The sequence below is a fragment of the Canis aureus genome, chromosome 1, assembly GCF_053574225.1.
Source record: "Canis aureus isolate CA01 chromosome 1, VMU_Caureus_v.1.0, whole genome shotgun sequence".
In the NCBI taxonomy this organism is placed as follows: Eukaryota; Metazoa; Chordata; class Mammalia; order Carnivora; family Canidae; genus Canis; species Canis aureus.
The window spans coordinates 98,346,360-98,369,858 of record NC_135611.1 but is presented as its reverse complement, the minus strand read 5'-3'; the positions used below and the strand labels follow the sequence as shown (position 1 = coordinate 98,369,858).

The window sequence follows — 23,499 nt, the reverse complement described above, 5'->3', positions numbered from 1 at the left end:
GGCACCGTAAGTGGGCGGGGCTGCACCTCTGGGGCGGGGCCTCCTGGCGACGGGGCGGAGCCTCCCGGAGAGGCGGGGCCAGCTCTGCACTGCAGGCGAGGCTCTCCACCGGGAGCTGGCCTTGCCAGTTCCAAGGACACTCTGCAGCCCGTGATGCTGGGAGCCCAGTCCAGGGCCATGTTGTGAAAGAAGCGTTAGTGGGACCTCCCTTCTGGAAGGTTAGTTGGCCACACGTAGAGACATCTTTTAAAAAGTTCGAACTCTGACCTGAAATTCCCATGTCTAAGGCTTCTCATGAGGAAACATTTGGAGGAATTTGCATGAGTGATTCTAAGGAAGTGCATATCATCGAAGGATGTTGACAAAAAACACAAGTTGGTCTTAAACCCCTGAAAAGATGCTCAATCTCACACACAACATAAATGCAACATAATCTCCAATTTTCCACCTAACAAATGACTAAAGATCCTAGCTCCAAGTCTATTAACCAGGCTATGGGAAAACATGAGCTTTTATACATTGCTGGTAGAGGAGTGTGACTTGGAAATGCTGATCAAGTTACAGATGCATATCCCCTTGGACTCAGCAAGTCTACTTGTAGAAATCCCCCAACAGATACACTGCACACACCTGAGATGACATACGCAAAGTTACTTATTGCAGCCTTGTGTGGAAGGCAAAAAATTGGAAACACCACAGATGTCCATCAGCAGAAGACTGCCTAAATGGTGGTATACCCATCCAATGGAATATATGGCTTTAAAAATTAATGAGGATGCTTTTTTTATGTGCAGTAATAAGACTTCTAAGATATATTGTTTAGTTAAAAAAGCAAGATGCAGAACAGAGCATACGGTGTGCCCCTACTTGTGTAAAGAAAAGAAGAAAAAGTCTAAATAATGCCTATTCATCCATTACAAGATATCTGCAACGATACTCCAGATTTCATGATTGCAATCACCTGGTGGAGGGCCTAGAAGGATTGGGTACAGGGTAGGAGGTAAATTTTTCACTGGCCCTTTTGCATTCTCTGATTTTTGAACCATGTCATTTATCATTTTTTCAAAAAGACAAATATTGAGATGCCTGGGTGGCTCAGCAGTTGAGTATCTGCCTTCAGCCCAGAGCGTGATCCTGGAGTCCCAGGATTCAGTCCCACATCTGGCTCCTTCCATGGAGCCTGCTATGTCTCTGCCTCTCTCTTTGTGTGTGTGTCTCTCATGAATAAATAAATAAAATATTTAAAAACAACAGCAAAAACCCAAAAAGTAAATATTTTCTGGCTCAGAAGTTCCACTTTTGTTTTAAAAATTGCAGAAGAATGCCTTGATATCCATACAAAGATGTTTACCTTGTTTGATGATAGCAGAGGTCAGAAAATAACCCAAAAATCCCATGGAAGAATGGGTAGATAAGTTATGGGAGTACCTTAGAATGGAAGGCTTTATAGCTATTACAAATGGTGAGGATAAATACAATGTGCCATGGGAAAAGAATGGCCTTCAAAAAATAGTCATTTGAAAAGTTGTATTAGGAAAAAAATGTGTATTGACCCAAACCTCACAACACACACAATAACTGATTCCAGATGGACTGAAAAACTAAGTATGGAAGGTAAGCAATGAAGTTTTAGAAAAAAACCCAATATCTTTATGACTTTGAGTTAGGTAAGATTTTTCTTAAAGAGGTTATAGAAAGTACTAAAAGGGAAATTGAAAGCACATAAAATGAGAAATTGGACTTTACCAAGAGTAAGAACATCTGTTCTTCAAAAGACACCACTAGAGAATGAAAAGGAAAGCCACAGAAAGGGAGAAGATACTAAAATACATACATATATAATATATTTATTATACTAAGGCTCCTATCTAGAACTTATAAAGAAGCAGACAACCTTACTGGAAAAATGGGCAAAACCTGCAGTAGGCACTTCACAAAAGGCAATACCCATATAGCCAATATATGTTTGACAAGGTCTGTACTAACTTCACTAGTCATCAGGAAATTTCAAATTAAAACCATTAATTTTACTGGGGCACATGGGTGGCCCAGTTGGTAGAGCATCTGGCCCTTAATTTCAGCTCAGGACATGGGATTGAGCCCAACATTGGGCTCTGTACTCAGCAGTGAGTCTGCTTGCCCCTCTCCCTACCCCTACTCAGGCCCTCTCTCTAAAATAAATAAATAAAATCTTAAAAAGAAAATCATAATTTTACTGTAACCACCAGAATCATTTAAATTAAAAAGATAGACAATACCAAATGCTGGCAAAGATGTAAAGTAGCCAGAATTCTTATATGCTGCTGATAAGAGAGCAAGTTCATACAACCACTTTGAAAACTGTTTGATATTATCTTTTCAAAATCATGTGGAGATTTTACATATTTATAGATAGATGAGAGAGAGAATGCACATACATATAAATAATCTAGTAATTCTACTCCTAGGAATTTAACTTGGCTGAAGTACATATGTATGTTCACTATAGACATACAGCACAGATCCATAGTAGCAGTCTTTAATAGCCCAAACCTGGAAACAACCCAAATGTCTACAGTAGAATGGATAAATAAATTGTGAAATATTTGACAAATGGAGTACTACACAGTAATGAGAATAAACAAAGCATCACCCCTGGCAACAACATGAATGAATCACAAACCCAATGTGGAACAAAGAAGCTAGACACAAAAGAATGTAAAATGGTGTGCCCACTGTGGAAAATAGCTTGGTGGTTCCTCAAAAGATTAAAAGTAGAATTGCCATATGATCTAGCAATTCTACTTTTGGGTATATATCCCAAAGAATGAAAGTGAGATCTTGAAGAGATATTTGTACATCTATTTTTATATCAGCATTATTCACAATGACCAAGAGGAGGAAGCAACCCAAGTGTCCATGAACAGACGAATGGATTTTAAAATGTGCTATATATGTACAGTAGAATATTATTTGTCCTTTAAAAAGAAGGAAATTCTGACACATGTTACAGCATGGCTAAACCTTGAGGACAGTATGCTAAGTGAAATAAGCCAGTCACAAAAAGACAAATACTGTGGATTCCACTTAGAATAGTCAAAATCTTAGCTATAGAAAGTGGAATGGTCAGTGCCAGGAGCTGGGAGGGAGTGGGATGGGAAATAGGCAGTTATTGTTTAATGGGTATAGAGTTTCAATTTTGCCAAATGAAAAGTTCTGGACATTGATTCCTAATGATATAAATACACTTAACACTACCGAATTCTACACTTAAAAATGGTTCAAAAAAAAAAGAAAGAAAGAAAAGAAAAGAAATCATCCAGATGGTAAATTGTGTATTTGTTTTTTTCTCCACAATGAAAACTTTTTAATTAAAAATCTATGAATTGAGTATGAGGGAGCTGTAAGACAATAATAGTGCTTCTAACTTTTAGGAGGAGAAAGAGCACAGGGCTGAAAAAAATTACAATAAATAATGACAGAAGGCTTCGCAAATTTTGGGGAAAAGATAATGTACAGATCTAAGAAGCCGAGTGAGCCCAACCAGAATAAATTCAAAGAAATCCATGCCCAGAAGCATCATAATCAAATTTTTGGACACTAAAGGGAAAAGAAGAACACTGGAAAGCATCCATAGAGAAATGTTACATTGCCCACCCAGCGCACCCAGAGCACATCTCTAGTCTCTGTGATATCTCATTTATATCATTTATCCATAAAAAGGGAATGAGGCCCTGATGTAATGATATGGATGAACCTTGAAAACATGCTAAGTGAAAGAAGTCAGATGCAAATGTCACATACCATATGATTTTCTTTTTAATGTGAAATGTCAGACTAGGCAAATTCATAAGAGATAGAAAGTAGATTAGTGGTTGTCCAGAGTTGGGAGAAGACAGGAATGGGGAGTGACTGCTAATGGGGAGGAGGTCTTTTTGGAGGGCGATGAAAATATATTCTGGTTTAGATAGTGGAGATGGTTGCAATCTTGTGAATATTTAAAAATCTTGTCAATATACCAAACATCACCTAAGTGTACACTTGAAAAGGGGAATTTTATGGTATGTGAATTATATTTCAATTTAGAAAACAAAACAAAACAAAAACTTTGGCCATCCTTTTTTAGGTCTATCCCTGAACTCTGATCTGTTCCGTTGATTTTTGCATCTATTTGCCTGCCATTACCACACTGTCTTGATGGCTGCAGCCATATACAACTCCTTACAATTGAGAAGGGTGGTTCCTCCCTCCTGCTTTATTCTTCCTTTTCAACACTTTTGAAAATAGCTATTCTAGGTGTGCCTGGCTGGCTTAGTCGGAAGGGCATGTGACTCTTTTTTTTTTTTTTTTTTTAAGATTTTATTTATTCATAGAGACAGAGAGGGAGAGGCAGAGACACAGGCATAGGGAGAAGCAGGCATCATACAGAGAGCCTGACGTGGGACTCGATCCAGGGTCTCCAGGATCACGCCCTGGGCTGCAGGCGGCGCTAAACCGCTGTGCCACCGGGGCTGCCCCAGGCATGTGACTCTTGATCTCAGTTTTGTGAGTTTGAACCCTGCATTGGGTGTAGAGTTTATTTTTAAATAAATAAATAAACTTTAAAAAATAGCTATTCTAGCTTCTTTGCCTTCCCATATCTGTTTTTTTAAAGATTTTATTTATTTATTCATGAGAGACACACAGAGAGAGGCCACAGAAGTGGCATTACATTGTTCAGATACTAAGAGAAAAATTCTGTATTCAGTGAGAAAATCCTTCAGAATAAAAGGGAAATGAAGACTTCTCAAAAGAAGGAAAACAGAGATTTTGTTGTTAGCAGACCTCATCTAGAGGAATTGCTAAAGGAAGTCCTTGAGACAGAAGACAAATGATAACAGAAGAAAACAGGGAATGTTGGGAGTGAAAAAGAGGAGTAGAATAGGTTAATATTTGGTGAATATGATAACTGTTTCTTTTCCACTTGGACTTTAAAAATTGTTTGATATTTGAAAGCAAAACTTATAGCTTTGTTTGAAGTGGTTCTCAAGGTAGTCACAGATAATATTGAAAATGAAAAGTAAACAATTGTTTAAAAAAATTTTTTAAACAATTGTTTAAAAAAAACCTGGGTGGTTCTGTTGGTTACATGACTGCCTTCGGCTTAGATTATGATCTCAGGGTGCTGGGATTGAGTTCCACGTCGTTATCATCGTCTTCCTCATCGCCATCCGCTCCCTGCTCAGCGGGGAGCCTGCCTCTCCCTCTGCCCCTCCCCTTGTTTGTGCTAAATAAATAAAATCTTTGGGGGAAAAAAGTGCAAGGAGCCAACCGAAAGAGCTCCCAATGGCCAAAGCTGTACCTATTCGACCAACAAAATAAATAATGTAGTATTGGATTATAGCCCCAAGTAAATGTCCATGGGTCCATAGTAATATAAATAAATGATTGAATAAAAAAACAGTTGGGGGATAATGGAAAGTATCTTGTGCAGGAGAATTCCAAGTAATTTATGTCGATGCTCTGATCTCAGGAGGTGCAGCCTGACTTTGCAGTCCTTAGTGTGGCTGGTACATTGTGTCTTAATGTCAGAGGACAGTATGGAAAGGGAATAAGAGGACAGGAGACCATCTCAGCCAGGATACCAAGGTCAACATCACCAGTGATAAGTCACACTGATGGTACATATCACTGATACATGGAGAGAATAGAACTTTACCTCCATGGTCGACCCCCTACCCCCAATCTCATAACCTCCATCTAACCATGAGGAAAACATCAGGCAAATCCCAATTTGGGGCAATCTACCAAAATGCTTGACTAACACTCCTCGAAACAGTCCAGGTCATCAAAAGCAAGGTAAACTGTCATAGCCAAGAAGAGCCTAAGGAGATGTAACAACTAAAAGTAACTTGTATCTTGGATGAAAACTTGGAAGAGAAAAAACACGTTAGGATAAAACTAAGGAAATCTGAATAAAATATGGGCAGTGTATCAATATTGTTTATTATTTGTGATAGATGTACCATATTAATATAAAATGTTAATATGCAAACTTCATATTATCTTTGCAGTTTTTCTATAAATCTAAAACTATTCTAAAATTTTAAAGTGTCCTTTAAAATATATACATAGGGGATCCTTGGGTGACTCAGCATTTTAGCGCCTGCCTTCAGCTCAGGGCATGATCCTGGAGACCGGGGACCGAGTCCCAAGTCAGGCTCCCTGCATGGAGCCTGCTTCTTCCTCTGCCCATGTCTCTGCCTCTCTCTCTCTGTATCTCTCATGAATAAATAAATAAAATCTTTAAAAAACAAAACAAAACAAAACAAAACAAAACAAATATATATATACATAAAAACATTAATCCAAGACAGCCAAAGTGGTGATATTAAAATCAGGCAAAATAGACTTCAGAACAAAGAAAGCAGCCAGTGTCAAAGAGAAGCATTATCATGATTAAAAAGGGTCAATTCATTAAGAAGATGTAATTTAAAATGTGTATGCACTAAGGAATAAAATTGACAGAACTGAAAAGAAAAATAAACATATCTTCAACTATAGTTGGAAGCTTTAACACTTTTTTCTCATAGTAATTAATAGAACCACCAGACAGAAAATCAGCAGACGTAGAAGAACTGAGCAAAACTATCAACCAGGTACCCCTAAGAATGTTTAGAGGTAGACAAGCTGATGATAAGGTTGATATGGGAATGCAGGAACGCCTGGGTGGCTCAGCGATTGAGTGTCTGCCTTTGGCCCAGGGCATGATCCTGGATTGCTTGGATCAAGTCCCACATCCGGCTCCCTGTATGGAGCCTGCTTCTTCCTCTGCCAGTGTCTCTGCCTTTCTCTGTGTGTCTCTCATGAATAAATAAATAAAATCTTAAAAAAAAAAAAAAAAGATATGAGAAGGCTATTTTTTAAAGTTTATTTATTTATTTAAAATAATGTCTACACCCAATGCAGGGCTCAAAGTCACAAACCTGAGATCAAGAGTCACATGCCCTTCCGACTAAGCCAGCCAGGCACACCTAGAATACCTATTTTCAAAAGTGTTGAAAAGGAAGAATAGGGATCCCTGGGTTGCGCAGCGGTTTGGCGCCTGCCTTTGGCCCAAGGTGCGATCCTGGAGACCCTGGATCGAGTCCCACGTCGGGCTCCCGGTGCATGGAGCCTGCTTCTCCCTCTGCCTGTGTCTCTGCCTCTTCTTTCTCTCTCTGTGACTATCATAAATAAATAAATAAATAAATACATAAATAATTAATTAATTAAAAAAAAAGAAAAGGAAGAATAAAGCAGGAGGGAGGAACCACCCTTCTCAATTGTAAGGAGTTGTATATGGCTGCAGCCATCAAGACAGTGTGGTAATGGCAGGCAAATAGATGCAAAAATCAACGGAACAGATCAGAGTTCGGGGATAGACCTAAAAAAGGATGGCCAAAGTTTTTGTTTTGTTTTGTTTTCTAAATTGAAATATAATTCACATACCATAAAATTCCCCTTTTCAAGTGTACTCTTAGGTGATGTTTGGTATATTGACAAGATTTTTAAATATTCACAAGATTGCAACCATCTCCACTATCTAAACCAGAATATATTTTCATCGCCCTCCAAAAAGACCTCCTCCCCATTAGCAGTCACTCCCCATTCCTGTCTTCTCCCAACTCTGGACAACCACTAATCCACTTTCTATCTCTTATGAATTTGCCTAGCCTGACATTTCACATTAAAAAGAAAATCATATGGTATGTGACATTTGCATCTGACTTCTTTCACTTAGCATGTTTTCAAGGTTCATCCATATCATTACATCAGGGCCTCATTCCCTTTTTATGGATAAATGATATCCATCATATGAGCATACCTCATTTTGTTTATCCATTCATTAGGTGATGGACATGTTTTTTTAAGATTTTATTTATTTATTCATGAGAGACACAGAAAGAGAGAGAGAGAGGCAGAGACACAGGCAGAGGGAGAAGCAGGCTCCATGCAGGGAGCCTGACCTGGGATCTGGGTCTCCAGGATCACACACTGGGCTGCAGGCGGTGCTAAACTGCTGCACCACCAGAGCTGTCCAGGTAATGGACATTTAGGTTGGTTCCACTTTTTGGCTTTATTAAATAGTGCTATGAACATTTGTGTATAAGTTTTTGTGTGAAATTATGTTTTCAATTATCTTGGGTATATATGTAGGGGTGGAATTGCCTGGCCACATGGTAACCATGTTTAACTCTTTGAGTTGCTGCCACATTGTTGTCCAAAGTAGCTATACCGGCTTATATTCCCAGCAGAGGTATACCAGAGTTCCTATTTCCCCATATCCTTGCCAACATGTGGCCATCTTTTTTGTCACCCTAGTAACTAGAAGATGATTTGATTTGTATTTCCCTGATAACTAATACTGTTGAGCATATTTTTTTGTGCTTATAGGCCATTTGCATGACTTCTTTGGAAAAATGTCTGTTCAAGTCCTTTCCCCATTATCTATTGGGCTATTTGTCTTTATTATTGACTTGAAAGAGTTCTTTATGTGTTCTGGATGCTACATTCTTATCAAATATATGATTTGGAAGTATTTTCTCCTATTCTGGGAGTTATCTTTTTCACTTTCTTGATAGTGTTCTTTGAAGCACAAATTTCATTTTATTAAGTCCAATTTATTTTTTCCTTTGGTTGCTTTTGCTATAGGCATCATACCTAAGAAACCACTGACTAATCCAAGACCATAAAGACTTACATTTTCTTGTAAGAGTTTCATAAGGTTAACACTTACACTTTAAGTCCTTGATCCATTTCAAGTTCATATTCTGACGTGGTGTGAGACAGAGGTCCAGCTTCATTAGACAACTGGGTATACAGTTGTCTCAACAGTATCTGTTGAAAGAAGTATTTTTTTCTTCTTGCATTGTCTTGGGAACCTTATCAAAAATCAGTTGACCATAATATATGAAGGTTTTTTCTGGACTATCAATTCTATCCCACTAGTTTGTTTATCCTTATGCCAGTATCACCCAGTCTTGATTACTGCAGCTTTGTAGTAAATTTTGAAATCAGGAAATGTGGATCTTCTAATTTTGTCCTTACTCTTCAAGATTATTTTGGCTATTCTGGGTCCTTTGCCTTTTTATATTAATTTTAGGATTAGCTTGTTAATTTCAACAAAAAAGTGAACTAGATTGTGTAAGAATTGTAGTGAATCTGTACATAATTTGGGGAGTATTACCATCTTAAAGATATTAAGTCTTCTAATCCATGAAGATAGGATATCTTTCTTCTTATTTAGATCTTCTTTAATTTCTTTCAATGACGTTTTGTAGTTTTTAGTGCAACATTGCTGGATTCACTTATTAGCTTTTACCATTTTCCTGTGGATTTCTTGGTGGTTTTTGTATACAAAATCATGTCCTCCATAAATTCAGATAGTTTTACATCTATCTTTTAATCTAATCTAGATGCCTTTCATTTCTTCTTGTTGTCTAATTGTCCTGGCTAGAACCTCCAGTAAAATACTGAGTAGAAGTGGAGAAATCAGACATGGTTGTCCTGTTCCTCGTATTAGGGAGAAAACTTTCAGTCTTCTAACTTTAAGTATGATATTAATTGTGGGATTTTCATAGATGTCTTTATTAAGTTGAAGAAGTTCCCTTCTAATCTTATTTTTTTTAATATTTTTATCCTGTAAGGATTTTGGATTTGTCAAAAAAAAAAATTTCTGTGTCTGTTGAGGTTAGCATGTGGAATTTGCCTTAATCAACACAGTATATTACATTGCTTGATTTTCTTATGTTGAACCCACTTTGCATTCCTCAGATACATCTCATTTAGTCATTATGTATAATGCTTTTTTAAAAAAACATCCTATATTTTTTAGAGCAGTTTTACATTCACAATAAAATTAAGAAGAAAATACAGAGTTCCCATAAACATGCTGTCCTCATAATCACACAAGCTTCCTCCACCAACAACATCCTGCTCCAGAGTAGTACATTTATTAGAATCAATGAACCAACAGTAACACTTCATTATTATTCAAAGTCTGTAGTCTGAATTGAGGTTTACTCTCAGTGTTGTATATTCCATGGATTTTGACAAATGCATGATAACATGTACTCACCATTACAGTATTATATCTAATAGTTTCACTGCCCTAGAAAACCCCTGTGCTCATCTTGTTCATACCCTTTCCTCTAATCCCTGGCATACACCAAACTTTTTACTATCTCCATAGTTATGGAGGATGTCATGGAGTTGAAGTTGCATAGTATGTAGCTTTTTCAAATTGGCTTCTTTCACTTAGTATTATGCGTTTAAGGTTCCTTTATGTCTTTTTGTGGCTTGATAGCTCATTTATTTTTATTTTTTTATTTTGAAATCGTTTCGGTATAGAAATACAAAACATGCTGGAACAAAAGAAAAACACAAAGCATATAGACACATTTTTACTCCATGAGCTTCTCAAATCCTCATTTGTTCACCAATCCCCAAGATAAAAAATTCTTCTAAAAAATATTCAGCAGTCCCTGGATGGCACAGTTGGTTGAGTGAACAACTCTTGGTTTAGGCTCAGGCCCTGATCTCAGGATCTTGAGACTGAACTCCCATTGGGCTCTGAGCTCAGTGAGAAGTCAACTTGAGTTTCTCTCTCTCTCTCCTTCTCCTCCTCTCTGCACGTGCTCTCTCTCTCTCTAAAATGAATAAATAAATCTTTTTAAAAATAAAAAAGCATTCAGTCACCCACAATGGTGTTATTAATAGCAATATGGATCAATTTCACAAAAAAGGCCAATGAATCCAATTATAGCAAATCCTAATGCTGTTGCCATGGCAATCTTCTGGAATTCTTTTCTATCAGGTTTAGTGCATCTTTTAACCAGTCAAACTGAGTCCTTCACAAACTGCTGACTTGGCTCAATGAACTGCCTTACCTAATCCATGACACCTGCCGACCAACATCTCAGATGCCAGGGATATGTAGCACAGAAGTGGACAAGCTCATTTCTTTATAGCACTTAGTAATATTCCATTGCCTGCATGTACTAAGGTTTATTTATCCAATCACCTACTGAAGGATATCTTGGTTGCTTCCAAGTTCTTGCAATTATGGAACAAAGCTGCTATAAACATCCATCTGCGGGTGTTGTGTAGACACAAGCATTCTACTCCTTTGGGTAGATACCAAAACAGGAGCACAGTTGCTGAATTGAATAGTAAGAGTATATGTGATTTTGTAAGAAAGTTCTAAACTTTCTGCCAAAGTGGCTCCACCATGTTGACTTCTTGTAAGAAATAAATGAGCTTTTGTCTTGCTCTACATCCTCACAAGCATTTGATGTTGATAGTGTTTTGGATTTTCACCATTCTAATAGATGTGTGGTTTCTCATTGTAGCTTTAATTTGCAGCTCTTTAAAAAAAAAAGATTTTATTTATTTATTCATGAGAGACACACATAGAGAGGCAGAGACATAGGCAGAGGGAGAAGCAGGCTCCCTGCAGGGAGCTAGCTATGGGACTCGATCCCAGGACCCCGGGATCACGATCAGAGCCAAAGGCAGATGTTCAACCACTGAGGCACCCAGGTGCCTCTAATTTGCAGTTCTTTTTTTTTTTTTAAATTTTTATTTATTTATGATAGTCACAGAGAGAGAGAGAGGCAGAGACATAGGCAGAGGGAGAAGCAGGCTCCATGCACCGGGAGCCTGATGTGGGATTCGATCCCGGGTCTCCAGGATCGCGCCCTGGGCCAAAGGCAGGCGCTAAACCACTGCGCCACCCAGGGATCCCTAATTTGCAGTTCTTAATGATATGGAGATCTCTATATGATATGGAGCATCTTTTCATATGTTTACTTACTATTTGTATATCTTATTTGTTGAATTGTCTGTTCTGGTCATTTGCCCATTTTGGGTAACAGTCTTTTATCAGATATGTCTTTTGCAAATATTTTCTCCTAGTATGTAGCCTGTCTTCTCATTGTTTTGGTACTAGCTTCATTATGCTAGTAAGTTTTTGAGAATTTTTAAAACACCATATTCATAACAGATATTGGTTTGTAGTTTTCTTGTGATATCTTTGTTTAGTTTTGGTATCAGGGTAATAATGGCCTCTTAGGATGTGTTGGAAAGGGTTCTCACCTCTTCTATCTTTTGAAAGACTTTGTAAAGGATTAATGTTACTTCTAACATCTGGTAGAATGAAACAGTGAAACTATCTGTTCCTGGGTTTTCTTTGTGGGAAGCTTTATGATTATTGATTACTTGCTATAGGTCTGTTCAAAATTTGTTTCTTATTGACTCAGTTTTAAGAGTCCATGTCTTCCCATGAATTTGTCCATTTCATCTGGGTTATTTAACTTGTTGGTATACAATACTGCTCCCCCACCTCCTTTTTAAGAGAGGTATAGGGGGAAGGGCAAAGGGAGAGAGAAGATCTCCAGGAAACTCCCTGCTGAGCACAGAGCCCAACATGTGGCTTGATCTCACAACTCTGAGACCACAACCCGACCCAAAACCAAGATTTGGAACTCAACTGATTGCACCACCAGGTGCCCTGAGAAATTAGGTCTTATTCACCATCTGTTAAGCAATGGGTTGCTTCTCTCCTGCTACTTTTTAGATTTTCTTTTTCTTTCGTTTTCAGAAGTTTGATTTTGATGTGCCTAGAGATGGCTCTCTGAGTTGGTTCTATTTGTAGTTTGTGAAGATTCTTGAATGTATATATTAATGTTTTTCATGAAAATAAGGACAATTTTGGCCATAATTTCTTCAAATATTCTTTTTCCCTTTCTCCTCTATTGCCAGGATTCCCGTTATGTATTTTGACACGTGATGGTGTCCTATAGGTCCCCTTTAGTTCTGTTCATATTTCTTGACTCTTTTCATTCCTTTCCCCAGTGCAGATAAAGGTTCATTGGTCTACCTTCAAGTTTGCTGGCCTTTTGTCTGCATGCTTAAATCTGATACTGCCTTAGTGAATTTTTCACTTCAGTTATAATTTTAAACAACAGTTTAATTTTTTGTATTTTTTTCTAATTGATCTTTTCCATTTGGTAAGACACCTTTCTTAAACTTCTCTTTAGTTCTTGAAACATGCTTAACTCTTGTTTAGTTTTTTGAACATATTTAAAATAGACTTCAAAGCCTGTCTAGAAGACCAGTATGTGGGCTTTTCAGGGACAGTCTCTGTTATGTGTTTATTTCCCTGCCTGTAAACCATAATTTCTTGTTTCTTTCCATGTCTCATTACTTAGTATTGAAACCAGACTTTTAAAAGGACTCTGGAAACCAGATTATCTTCCCTTTCCAGGATTTGTTGTTGTTAATTTGTGTTGTTTGTTTATTTGGTATGTTTTCTGACCTAATTGTGTAATGTGGTCTCTGAAATCTCTGCTCAATGAGCTTAGTTGTCAGCTAGTAACTGGGGACAGCTTTCCACAGATTTCCCAGTCTTTGCCAAGGGTTTGTGTGTGTGTTTGTGCTGGGGCCCACCTCTCCCAATGTCAGGCAGATGATAACTCTGCCTTCCCCTTCATTCCCTGCTATGAAGAGCCTCAAGGTCAGCCTTTTTAGGTCTTTCCTGGGCACATGCACAACCCACGCATGCACACTTCCCTACATATGCACATGACTTTCTAGATTCCCAGCAACATGACAGAACTTTTCATAGCCCCTGTAGACATCTCATTTCTCAGATTTTCCCTTGAAGCTTTTTGGTTAGCCTATTATCTGCCCTGCTATTATGCTCTGTATCATATGGCCACAGAGCTAATCAATTTCCTATAATATTAATAAGTGCCCCATGGTAAAGGCTTTTTGCACTGGGTGAGCTGTGAGTCCGGTAAAATAAAGATAGCCTTATGATTGAGATATTCCAGGGAATGCCCAGACAGGCCAAGTAATGGCCATGCTTTGAGAATGAGGTTTGGAAAGATTTCTAATCCATTCCCAGAGTATTATTTCCCCTCTCTTAACTGCCATGCTTGGTTTTCACCTTGATTTTTTTTTTTTAAGTTTCAGAGGTAGAGTTTAGTGATTCGTTAGTTGCATATAACACCCAATACTCATTAATTACATCAAGTGCCCTCTTTAATGCTTATCACCCAGTTACCCCATTCCCTACCCCTTCCCCTCCAGCAATCCTCAGTTTGTTTCAGAGTTAAGAGTCTGCAAATAATATATCTGATAAAGGGTTAGTATCCAAAATATAAAAAGAACTTATAAAACTCAACACCCAAAAAACAATCCAATTTGAAAATGGGCAGAAGACATAAACAGACATTTCTCCAAAGAAGACTACAGATGGGGCATCTGGGTAGCTCAGTGGTTGAGGGTCTGCCTTTGGCTCAGGTTGTGATCCCAGGGTACTGGGATAGAGCCCTACATTGGGCTTCCTCAAGGAGGAGCCTGCTTCTCCCTCAGCCTATATCTTTGCCTCTCCCTCTGTGTTTCTCATGAATAAATAAATAAAATCTTTAAAAAAGACTACAGATGGCCAACAGACACAGGAAAAGATGCTCAACATCACTCATCACCAGGGAAATGCAAATCACAAGGTGGGACAGCAGGAAGATGTGTAGTCACAGAGGGACCACTGGCCATGGCCACACTTGCCTTTGCAAGGAGCCATGCCTACCCTAGTGAGGATGGGCTTGGAGTCCTGGTACTGCTCATAAGCACAGTAGTCACAGAAGGGAGCCTACCTAATCTGGTAGACCACACTTGGACAGGGTTGACGCATGACCACTAACAGATGCAATGGACCTTGCAAAAAAACTTAGCCAATTCACCTCACAGTCAGCAGCTAGGTCTTAGAGATTTAACACCTTAGGAGAACTTAACTTCCATGGGGTGTTCATGGGTGAAAGATATATCCACGGCACCTCCATCAGCTTCTACGAGCAATGTTTCAAGGTTCAGGGTGGACTCTGCCTGCCTTCCTCTGAGCTTGCAATTTGGAATGAGAAGAGTGGGAGCACAGTGCACAGTAAGAACTACTCTGCACAAGCAGCAAGTACTCAGCACTGGCAATACTCTACAGTCCACAGAGGCAACTGGGTGCCAGCAGATGGCAGGCTCGGCTCAGATAGATTACCCCCTGGGAGAAGCATTTGCAGTTAAAAGGCATTCCCTGAGGCCAGTTGCAAGCAACTCAATCCATCCTGTTCAGGAAGACAATTGTTTGACTTGGTTGTATAGCATTTGTTAAGTGGAGCTCAGGGTGCCTTATGGTGAGTCTGGGTTAACAACAACAACAAACAGCACTAGGAAATTGAAATAGAGAAGCTTATTATTCACAGGTCCTGGGGGAAGTACTTATCTCCAAGGGGTCACACAGGGACTTCAAGACAGGGTGCAGGCAGAAAGGCAGGGCCTGGGGCTCATGCCTTTATTAGGGTCCAAGGGTGTAGTGCTTTGGGTACCCTTCCCACCAAGGCCAAACTGGTCATTTCAAAAACAATGGGGTTTTGGTAACCTCTTGGGGTTTTATCTAAGGGATGCACACAGTGAGGGCCCTGAGAGGTGGGGGCTGGGGGGCGGGGAACACTTGCTTAGAAGGGCTAATGGGGAGTCATACCCAGAGCATATGTCTGCTTGTGAGTCTGAGGGCTACCTAGGGCATGTGCTCCAGGAAGGGGGCAGTGTCAGTTCAAGGCTCCCCAGGCTGCCTGGCCACACAGAATGGATGTCAAGGAAGCAACACCATGGAGCAGCTTAGCTGAACTCCTGACATTCATAGTGTCATGGTGAGCAGGTCATCAAGGTCCATCCATGTTGTAGCATGAGTCAAAATTTCCTTATTTTTAAGGCTGAATAGTATCCCATTGGATTTACCCACTACCATATATACAAGTATATATTTTGTTTATCCATTCACTGTCCACAGACACTTGGGCTGCTTCCAGCTCCTGGCTTCATGAACAAGGCTACTATGAATGTGGATGTGCACATACCTTTCGAGTTCCTGCTTTCAATTCTTTTTGGGTATATACCAAGAAATGGGATTATTACTGGATTACATAGTAATTCTGTTTATTTTTTTCAAAGCCACTGTTTCCTTGTTGGTATTCTGTTTAGATGATATGTTCATTGATGTAAGTGGGGTGTTAAAGTCCCCTAGTATTATCATATTATTATCAATGTGTTCCTTTATGTTCCTTATGAAGTATTTTATGTTTGAGTGCTCCCATGTTGAGTGCATAAATATTTACAATTATTGTATCTTTTTGTTGGACTGTCCCCTTTATAGAATACCTTTCTTTGTCTCTTTCTATAGTCTTTGTTTTAAAATCTATTTTGTCCCATATTAGTATTGCTATCCTGCCTTTCTTTTGACATCCATTTGCATGATAAAGATTTCTCCATCCCCTTGCTTTCAATCCTCATGGGTCTTTAGGTCTGAAATGAGTAGACAGCATATATAGATGGGTCTTGGTTTTTTATTCACTGTCACCCTCTGTCTTTTCATTGGAGTGTTTAGTCCATTTATATTCAAAATAATTATTGATAGCTATGTATTTATTGACATTTTGTTACTTGTTTTGTAGTTGTTTCTGAAAATTTTCTCTGATTCTTTCTTCTCTTTCTCTCTTAAGTGATTTGATGGTTTTCTTTAGTGATATACTTGGATTTCCTTCCTCCTTATTCTTTGCATATCTATTAGTGGTTTCTGATTTGTGGTTACCATTCAGTTTGTATGTAACATCTTCTGCATACAACAGTCTATATTAAGTTGATGGCTATTTAAGAGTGAACACATCCTTTACTCTTCTCCTCACTACATTTTAGGTATATGGTGTTATATTTTACATTCTTTTACTTTGTGGATCCTGATTGGTTTTTACAGATATACTTATTTTTCATACACTCATTTATGATTTGTCCTTTCCACTCACAGTCCTCTTTAATATTTCTTGCAGGGCTGGTTCAGTTGTCACGATCCTTTAGTTTTTGTCTGGGAAACTCTTTATCTCTTCTTCTAGTCTGAATAATAGCCATACTGGGTAGAGTATTCTTGGCTGCATTTTTCTCCCCTTTCAGCACCTTGAATATATCATGCTGCTCTATTCTTGCCTGCAAAGTTTCTGCTGAAAATTCCACTCATAGCCTTTTATGGTTTCTCTTATTTGTAACTGTCTTCTTTTTGTCTGCTGCTTTTAATTTTTTTCTTTCTTGCTATTTTTTGGCATTTTATTTATATTTTTTAAAGATTTTATTTATTTACTCATGAGAGATACACAGAGAGAGGCAGAGATATAGGCAGAGGGAGAAGCAGGCTCCCTGCAGGGAGCCTGATGTGGGACTCAATCCCAGGACCCCAGGATCATGCCCTAAGCCAAAGGCAGATGCCCAACCACTGAGCCACCCAGGTGCCCTGTTATTTTTTGCCTTTTTAATTACTATGTATCTTGGTGTAGACTTCCTTGGGTTGAATGTTGAGGGGATTTCTGTACCCCCTGGATCTGTATTTCTGTTTCCTTTCCCAGATTAGGGAAGTTTTCAGCTATTATTTCTTTAGGTAGATTTTCTGCCCCCTTTTCTCTCTTTCTTCTTCTGAGATCCCTATAATGTGATTGTTCTTGCACTTAAAGGTGTCTTTGAGTTCTCTAAAACTATTTTCAATTTGCATAATTTTCTTTCCTCTCCTTTGCTCAGTTTGTTTACTTTCCATTACTCTCTCTTCCAGGTCCTCAATTCCAATTAGGGAATGAATCCTTAATTCATTCATTGGCTTCCTCTAACCTGGAATTTATTCCATCAAGTGTATTTTTCATTTCATTTATTGTATTCTTCATTTCTGATCGGCTCTTTTTAATCTCTATGTTAAGGGTCTCACTGAATGTCCTCCAATCTTTTTCTCAGGTCCAGTGAGTATCTTCATGATCATTACTTTACATCGTCTATTAGGCATATTACTTTTCTCCAATTCACTCAGGTCTCTTGCTGTGGTTTGGTCCTGTTTTTTCATTTGGGACATATTTCTCTGTCTCATTTTTTCAACTCTTTGTGTCTGTTTATGTGTGTTAGGGAAGTCAGCTACATTTCTTGCTCTTGACAGTAATGTCTTTATAAAGATGTCCTATAGTGCCCTGCAGTGCAGTGTCTTATTCCTCAGGGCCTGGCGCTTGAGGGAGTGTCTCCTATGTGTGTTGCATGTGCTCTGCTATTAAGTCCTGGCCACTTTTCCCTTCAGTCCATTCATTTGCAGAGGCATACTTTGTCATGGGCAGTGTTTAGTTCCCAGTGAGTGGGGCTTATTTTAACAAGGTGTGTAGTGGTCTGCTTGCAAAAGAGACCTGCTGTTGCTGGAACTGAGGTCCAGCAAAATGTGTGACTCAGGTATTAGTGGGATTTGCTCTGGTCTTCTGTGGGAGGAGCCTGCAATGCTGGGGCTGAGGCAAATGTGACTGGGAAAAGGCAGATCCACACAAGTGCAAATGGGGGTGGGGGATGGGGGACAGGGTTTGGTGTAAGTTAGGTAGTAAGTGTTGGTGCTGGTTCCCACAAGTGTCCCTGTGTTTACACTCGGTAGGGGAAGGAAATGATGCCTGCCAGTTCCCCTCTACCTAAGGGGAGGTCTCCCTGTGATCCTCGTCTCTCTGGGCCACACTCTGAGATGAGTAAATCACCCTCCCTCCCATCTGCCCCCAGTGTTTTTCAAACTGCTGGTTCTAGGGCTGTACCTTCACAGATGGTTTGTTGTGCTGCCTCTTTAATGATAGGTACTCCACTTCCTAATGCCCTCCAGGCTCTCCCGGAGCTAAGCCCACTGATTTTTAAAGTATCAGGCTTTACATCCTGCTGGTTGTAAGAACTCACAAGATTTGACCCTTCTTGCTTTCAAAGCCAAATATGGGGATTCATCCTTCTGGTTCGAGGGCTCCTCTGTGCGAAAGTCTGTTTTTCACCCTTCTCCATACTACCAGCTCCCTCCTCGTGGCCATAGTCCATTATGTTCTCTGCCCTTCCCACTTTCTTCATGTGGCCTCTTCTCTATCTTTGGTTGTGGAGTTTGTTCTGTTAGTCTTCAGGTTGGTTTCTGGTGAATTTATGCTGATGTGAGTGTTATCTAGTTGTATCCATGGGAGGAAGCATGCTTAAGGCCTTCCTACTCCTTGATCTTCCTAGCTTTCTATCACTTCTTTGAACACAGCATTCCAAATGACCTGGATACCTCCAATCCTGAAGATACCAACCCCTCCTCCAGAGAATTCTTACAGGGAGCATCCCCCTCCCTAAATTACAGGGCAGCACTCGTGTACTTTTGGGTTACCTCCTATACTGCTAGGGAAGCCTAATGGAAATAGCCACAGAGGGATATGCTCACTCAGACTCAGAATCTGCAGTACTCTAGTGGCCCAAAACCTAAAGGCCAGCCATCAGGTCCCAGGTCTCCCATCCCACCTCCCAGAGTGCCCTTCCCACCTCCAGGTCCTAAGCTACATACCACCTACACTGGAAGCAAAGCCCAGGATGATTCTAAATAGCAAGGGGCTTTATACCACAGCTCTGCCAATTTGGGGTCCCCATTGAGCTCATAGCTGTGCAGCCCTGGTGCAAGATCTTCTCTCTTATCTAGTGATCACCTCACAACAGAGCCCAATCTCAATGGCTGAGAGACCTTCAGAGGATCCTGAAGTCTACTCTTCCCCTGAAATTTTCTCTGATCTGGGAGCTTGGAAGCCCCCACAGCCTTACCCTAAGGACTCAGCAGCTAGGAGAAGCTTGACCCACTTCCTGGGAACAACCGTCCATTGATGACTCTGGTGGTCCCTTGCGACAAAGGTAGTAACCATATTCCTGACTCTTTTAGTCACAGGAGCCTGAGTCATGGTAATATCAGATAACCCTTCTAAATTCCCAAAGGGAGCCTTGGACAGCCTACCAGAGAGAGTACAAATCAAACTGGATGTGCCTGTGGTGCCATATTTCCAAAAAATAGCTGCTAGTGCTGGTGGCCCCTTGGCTCTCTCTTCTTGTTACAAGTATAACACATTGTTGGGGAATGTCATCAAAAAGATGTGACTACTGGTTGACCTGTGAGTTGGACCTGGGCACTCCTCACTCCCTCCTGTCCTTGGAATGTGGGTTCCACTTGGCTTTCCTGCGATCCAAGAGGCTGTTCCAAAGATATAGCTGTGAGATGGTGATGTGGTGTGGAGAACACACCTGCACCATTTATGTGACTGAACCCAGTGAGGCGTCTTTATAAATAAACTTTTAAGATTTGGCAAACAGGTGTGGGGATCCATTTATCCCACTGCTGCTCAAGACAAGCCTCATATGTGAGTTTTCTTTGCTTATTAAAACTGCCACCTACCAACCTGAAGTGACCTGTCTCTTTCTACAGTCTCTCTCTGCCCTCTGAATGCAAGGCAAGTTTCTGATTTCACCAGGGAAGGTCCAAGAAGATTATAATTCAACACATACCTACTGGAATAAACCTAAATTCCTGGTGTTCTTCATGGGAACTGCCAAAGGGGAACCTGTCCAGCTCCTTCTCCAGTGCAAATAGGCAATGTGCCCAATGTTGGTCAAAGCAAGGTACACAGGGCCTTTGGCCCATCATTACAGAGATGCTTGACCCTAGAGTCATCAGCCCATCACCTCACCCTATAATAGCCCCATCTGGCCAGTGTTAAACTGGCTGCCAAGGAATGGAGACTACCAACTGACTCTGGAAATGTAAATGCATAGGTTCCTGCCATTAAGGTTCCCATTTCTAGTAAGACAGATATGATAGATGACACCAAAAAAAGCTCAGGGTCCCTACATTGTAGACGGAGATCTAACAAATGTGTTTTACTCTATTCTTATCAGTAAAGACTCACAACATTGATTTGCTTTCACTTTCAGACACTCTTGATGCACCTTTCCTCGGCTGCCGACAAGGTTACCTACACAGCTCTGTGTCTCATATAACCTATGCAGACGAGATCTAAATCCACTCAAACTAATCCGCTGCGGCCTTTAGCATCATATAGAGGACATTCTGCTACAGGGATCCTGAGATGCTCTCCAGGAAGACTTATACTGAACAGCACAACATGTATAGCAGAGAAGATGAGCCACTGCTCTGAATAACATCTAAGGACCAGCCACTCTGTCCAGTTTGTTGGCATACTGTGGGCAGCTGAGGACCATGAGTCTCCTCTCACTGTAAACCTCAACTCCTCACAGTTGGCCTTCCCACTACACTATGGTAGGTGAGCATATGTTAGGTCTCTTCACCCTTTGGAAGCTTAACCCTACTATGCCATTGCTTGCAAATTGGCTTCCTTCCTTGAGGAGAACCTCAGCAAACTGCCGTATAGTTGGCACTGCCCTTTGCCCCTCTGGGATCAGACTTCCAAGTTCAATCACTGACCACAATCGACTATGCCTCAGGGAGTCTCCCAACTAAGCACAATTCTGCCTGGCTCCCCACGGGGTTCTGGACCAAACCTGACCCAAACAGCCTGGTACATGCCACTCAATTGCCAAATTTTAGCAGCCTACTGGGATCTTTTAGAGACAGAGGCATTTGTAGGTTCATAGCCCAGTCTCCCTGTCACACAAGTTCTCATCCTCTTTGGCTCAGCATAGCCACTGAGGCCTCACTGTTGAATTTTTTTTTCAGATTACAGGAGGATATGCCTTCCCCCACACTCAGCCCCCTGACCACTGATGTGGAGGTGCTACCTGTGGCACCCCTACCAGCAGCCCCTCTAGCAGCTTGGGGGGCCTATGGCATCAACTGTATGACACGGAAAGGAAGCCAGTGGTTCCTGGCTGGTGGGGGTGGCACCATGTATGGAAGGCGGATGGCAGCGCCACCATGTATGGAAGGCCGCCCACTGAAGGCCAGGGTATACCATCCAGATGACAGCATACCCCTGGTTGAAGAAGGCTGTCCTGAAAGAACTGGCAGCAGTGTGCCTGGCTCTACACAGGCCATGGAAATGAGACTCCCAGGAGCATATACTGTTGACTCCTGTGTGGTACGCAACAGGTCAGCAGCCTGGTTTGGACGATCCTCCCTGGGGCATCTCATTTGATAGAGACAGCCAATTCTCGCATGCTGATGATGGCCACATGTGTCTCTGCACTGGAAGCATCTTGTAGTCATGCCGCAGACTCCTCATCCAAATTACATGCCTGTTCCAAGATCCCACATGCGCCACCTCCTGGGGTACCAGACAGCCTCAACATAGCTATTCCCCCTTAGAAGACTGGGCCCATTACCCCGAGTCACTCAGTATGGCAGCCCCGACAGGGCACACAGGCATAGGCAGCCCCTCACCTGGCTCTAAGCAAAGTAGTGGCATCTAGTTGTCTCTTACTGGTACCTAATTGGCTTCCAGGAGAGGGCACATGCCCCAGGGTGACAGAGCATGTTGGTGAGCGGCCCTCTGCTGGAGACAATAGGCACACCACCCTGATCTGGGGACCTCCACTGGACTCCCGCTGGCTGCTCCTCTGGAGACTCCGCTGCTGATGCACTACCCCCTTCTCTCCCAGGTCTATGCTCCTTCTTTTGGCACATCAGACGTCCCAGGTTGAGATCAAGGAGCCTATCTCACCTCCCAGGCTGTTCAGTCGTGGGCTCTAGAACATGGCATCTTGTGGAGCTTCCACCCTGCTCACTGGTCCTTAGCAGCCTGGTTACAGACAGGCACATGGTCTACTCAAAGACATGCCCCTCAAGCTTTTAAACAAAGGGAGTCTCCTAGGACAGAAGTTTTGCCCTAAGCTCTAGTCTTGCTCAAGTCCCAGCTCTCAGGACCCCAAAACCACCACACCAAGTTCCAGTTTCCCCCAGGACTTCCTGTGAGTGTGCCACAGGGAACCACACATACATACCAGGGAGGACATCCTCACACCCATCACCAGATGATGCTCTCCTCACTATCACAATTGTTTTATTTTGTTTTGATTTTTTGAACTGGTGACCTGATTGAGGGCAGATTTTGTGATACGACCCTCTTATACTAGAAGGCCAAGCAAATTGCTTCGAGGTCATGATTATATAGATTTACTTGGTCCAGGTGGTGATGTCTAGGACCAGCTGCAAAGCTATGGCCAATGGTGTTACCTCACATTTGTGTTATAATAACTGGTCAATTTAAACAAATGCATCAAAACTTTTGCAGGAGATTGAAATTATAGGACCCACTAGCAGGACCTTGTGGATCTCAGAGAGAAGAAAAGAAGTCTACATGCCTGTCCCACTGAGAAATGGAATCCACTAAGGAGCCCTGGAACTTAGTGGTTGCTGTTGGCAGATGTGGGCCAAGCCCCCAGCCCACAGTAGATAGAGGGGTGAATGACCCTGAGGGGTGAATGACCCCAGCCACCCTGTGCTTCTGGTCAGTACCCAGACCACTGGTCCCGAAGAGGCCCTGCCAGTTGGTCAAGTGTAAATGCTGTGCTTGGTTGTGGCAACCTTCTCGTCTGCACAGCCTGGATGGCAGGACTGCCAAGGGACCCCTGGGCCCTAACCTGTCCTGGAAGATGTACTGAGACAGAATCAGCCAGGTGCACAAGTGCATCGCAGGTGGT

At 41.2% G+C, this 23,499-nt stretch overlaps 1 long non-coding RNA gene and 1 pseudogene across 1 annotated transcript; one reads left to right on the top strand and one right to left on the bottom strand.

Annotated features, from left to right (window-relative positions):
* Positions 1 to 77: 77 nt before the first annotated feature.
* Positions 78 to 23,492, top strand: LOC144290889 (uncharacterized). The gene is made up of 3 exons (XR_013358392.1): positions 78 to 218; positions 20,815 to 21,160; positions 21,578 to 23,492. It is a non-coding gene; the product is annotated as an uncharacterized LOC144290889 (long non-coding RNA).
* Positions 10,691 to 10,898, bottom strand: LOC144295692 (protein transport protein Sec61 subunit gamma pseudogene; annotated as a pseudogene).
* Positions 23,493 to 23,499: the final 7 nt, after the last annotated feature.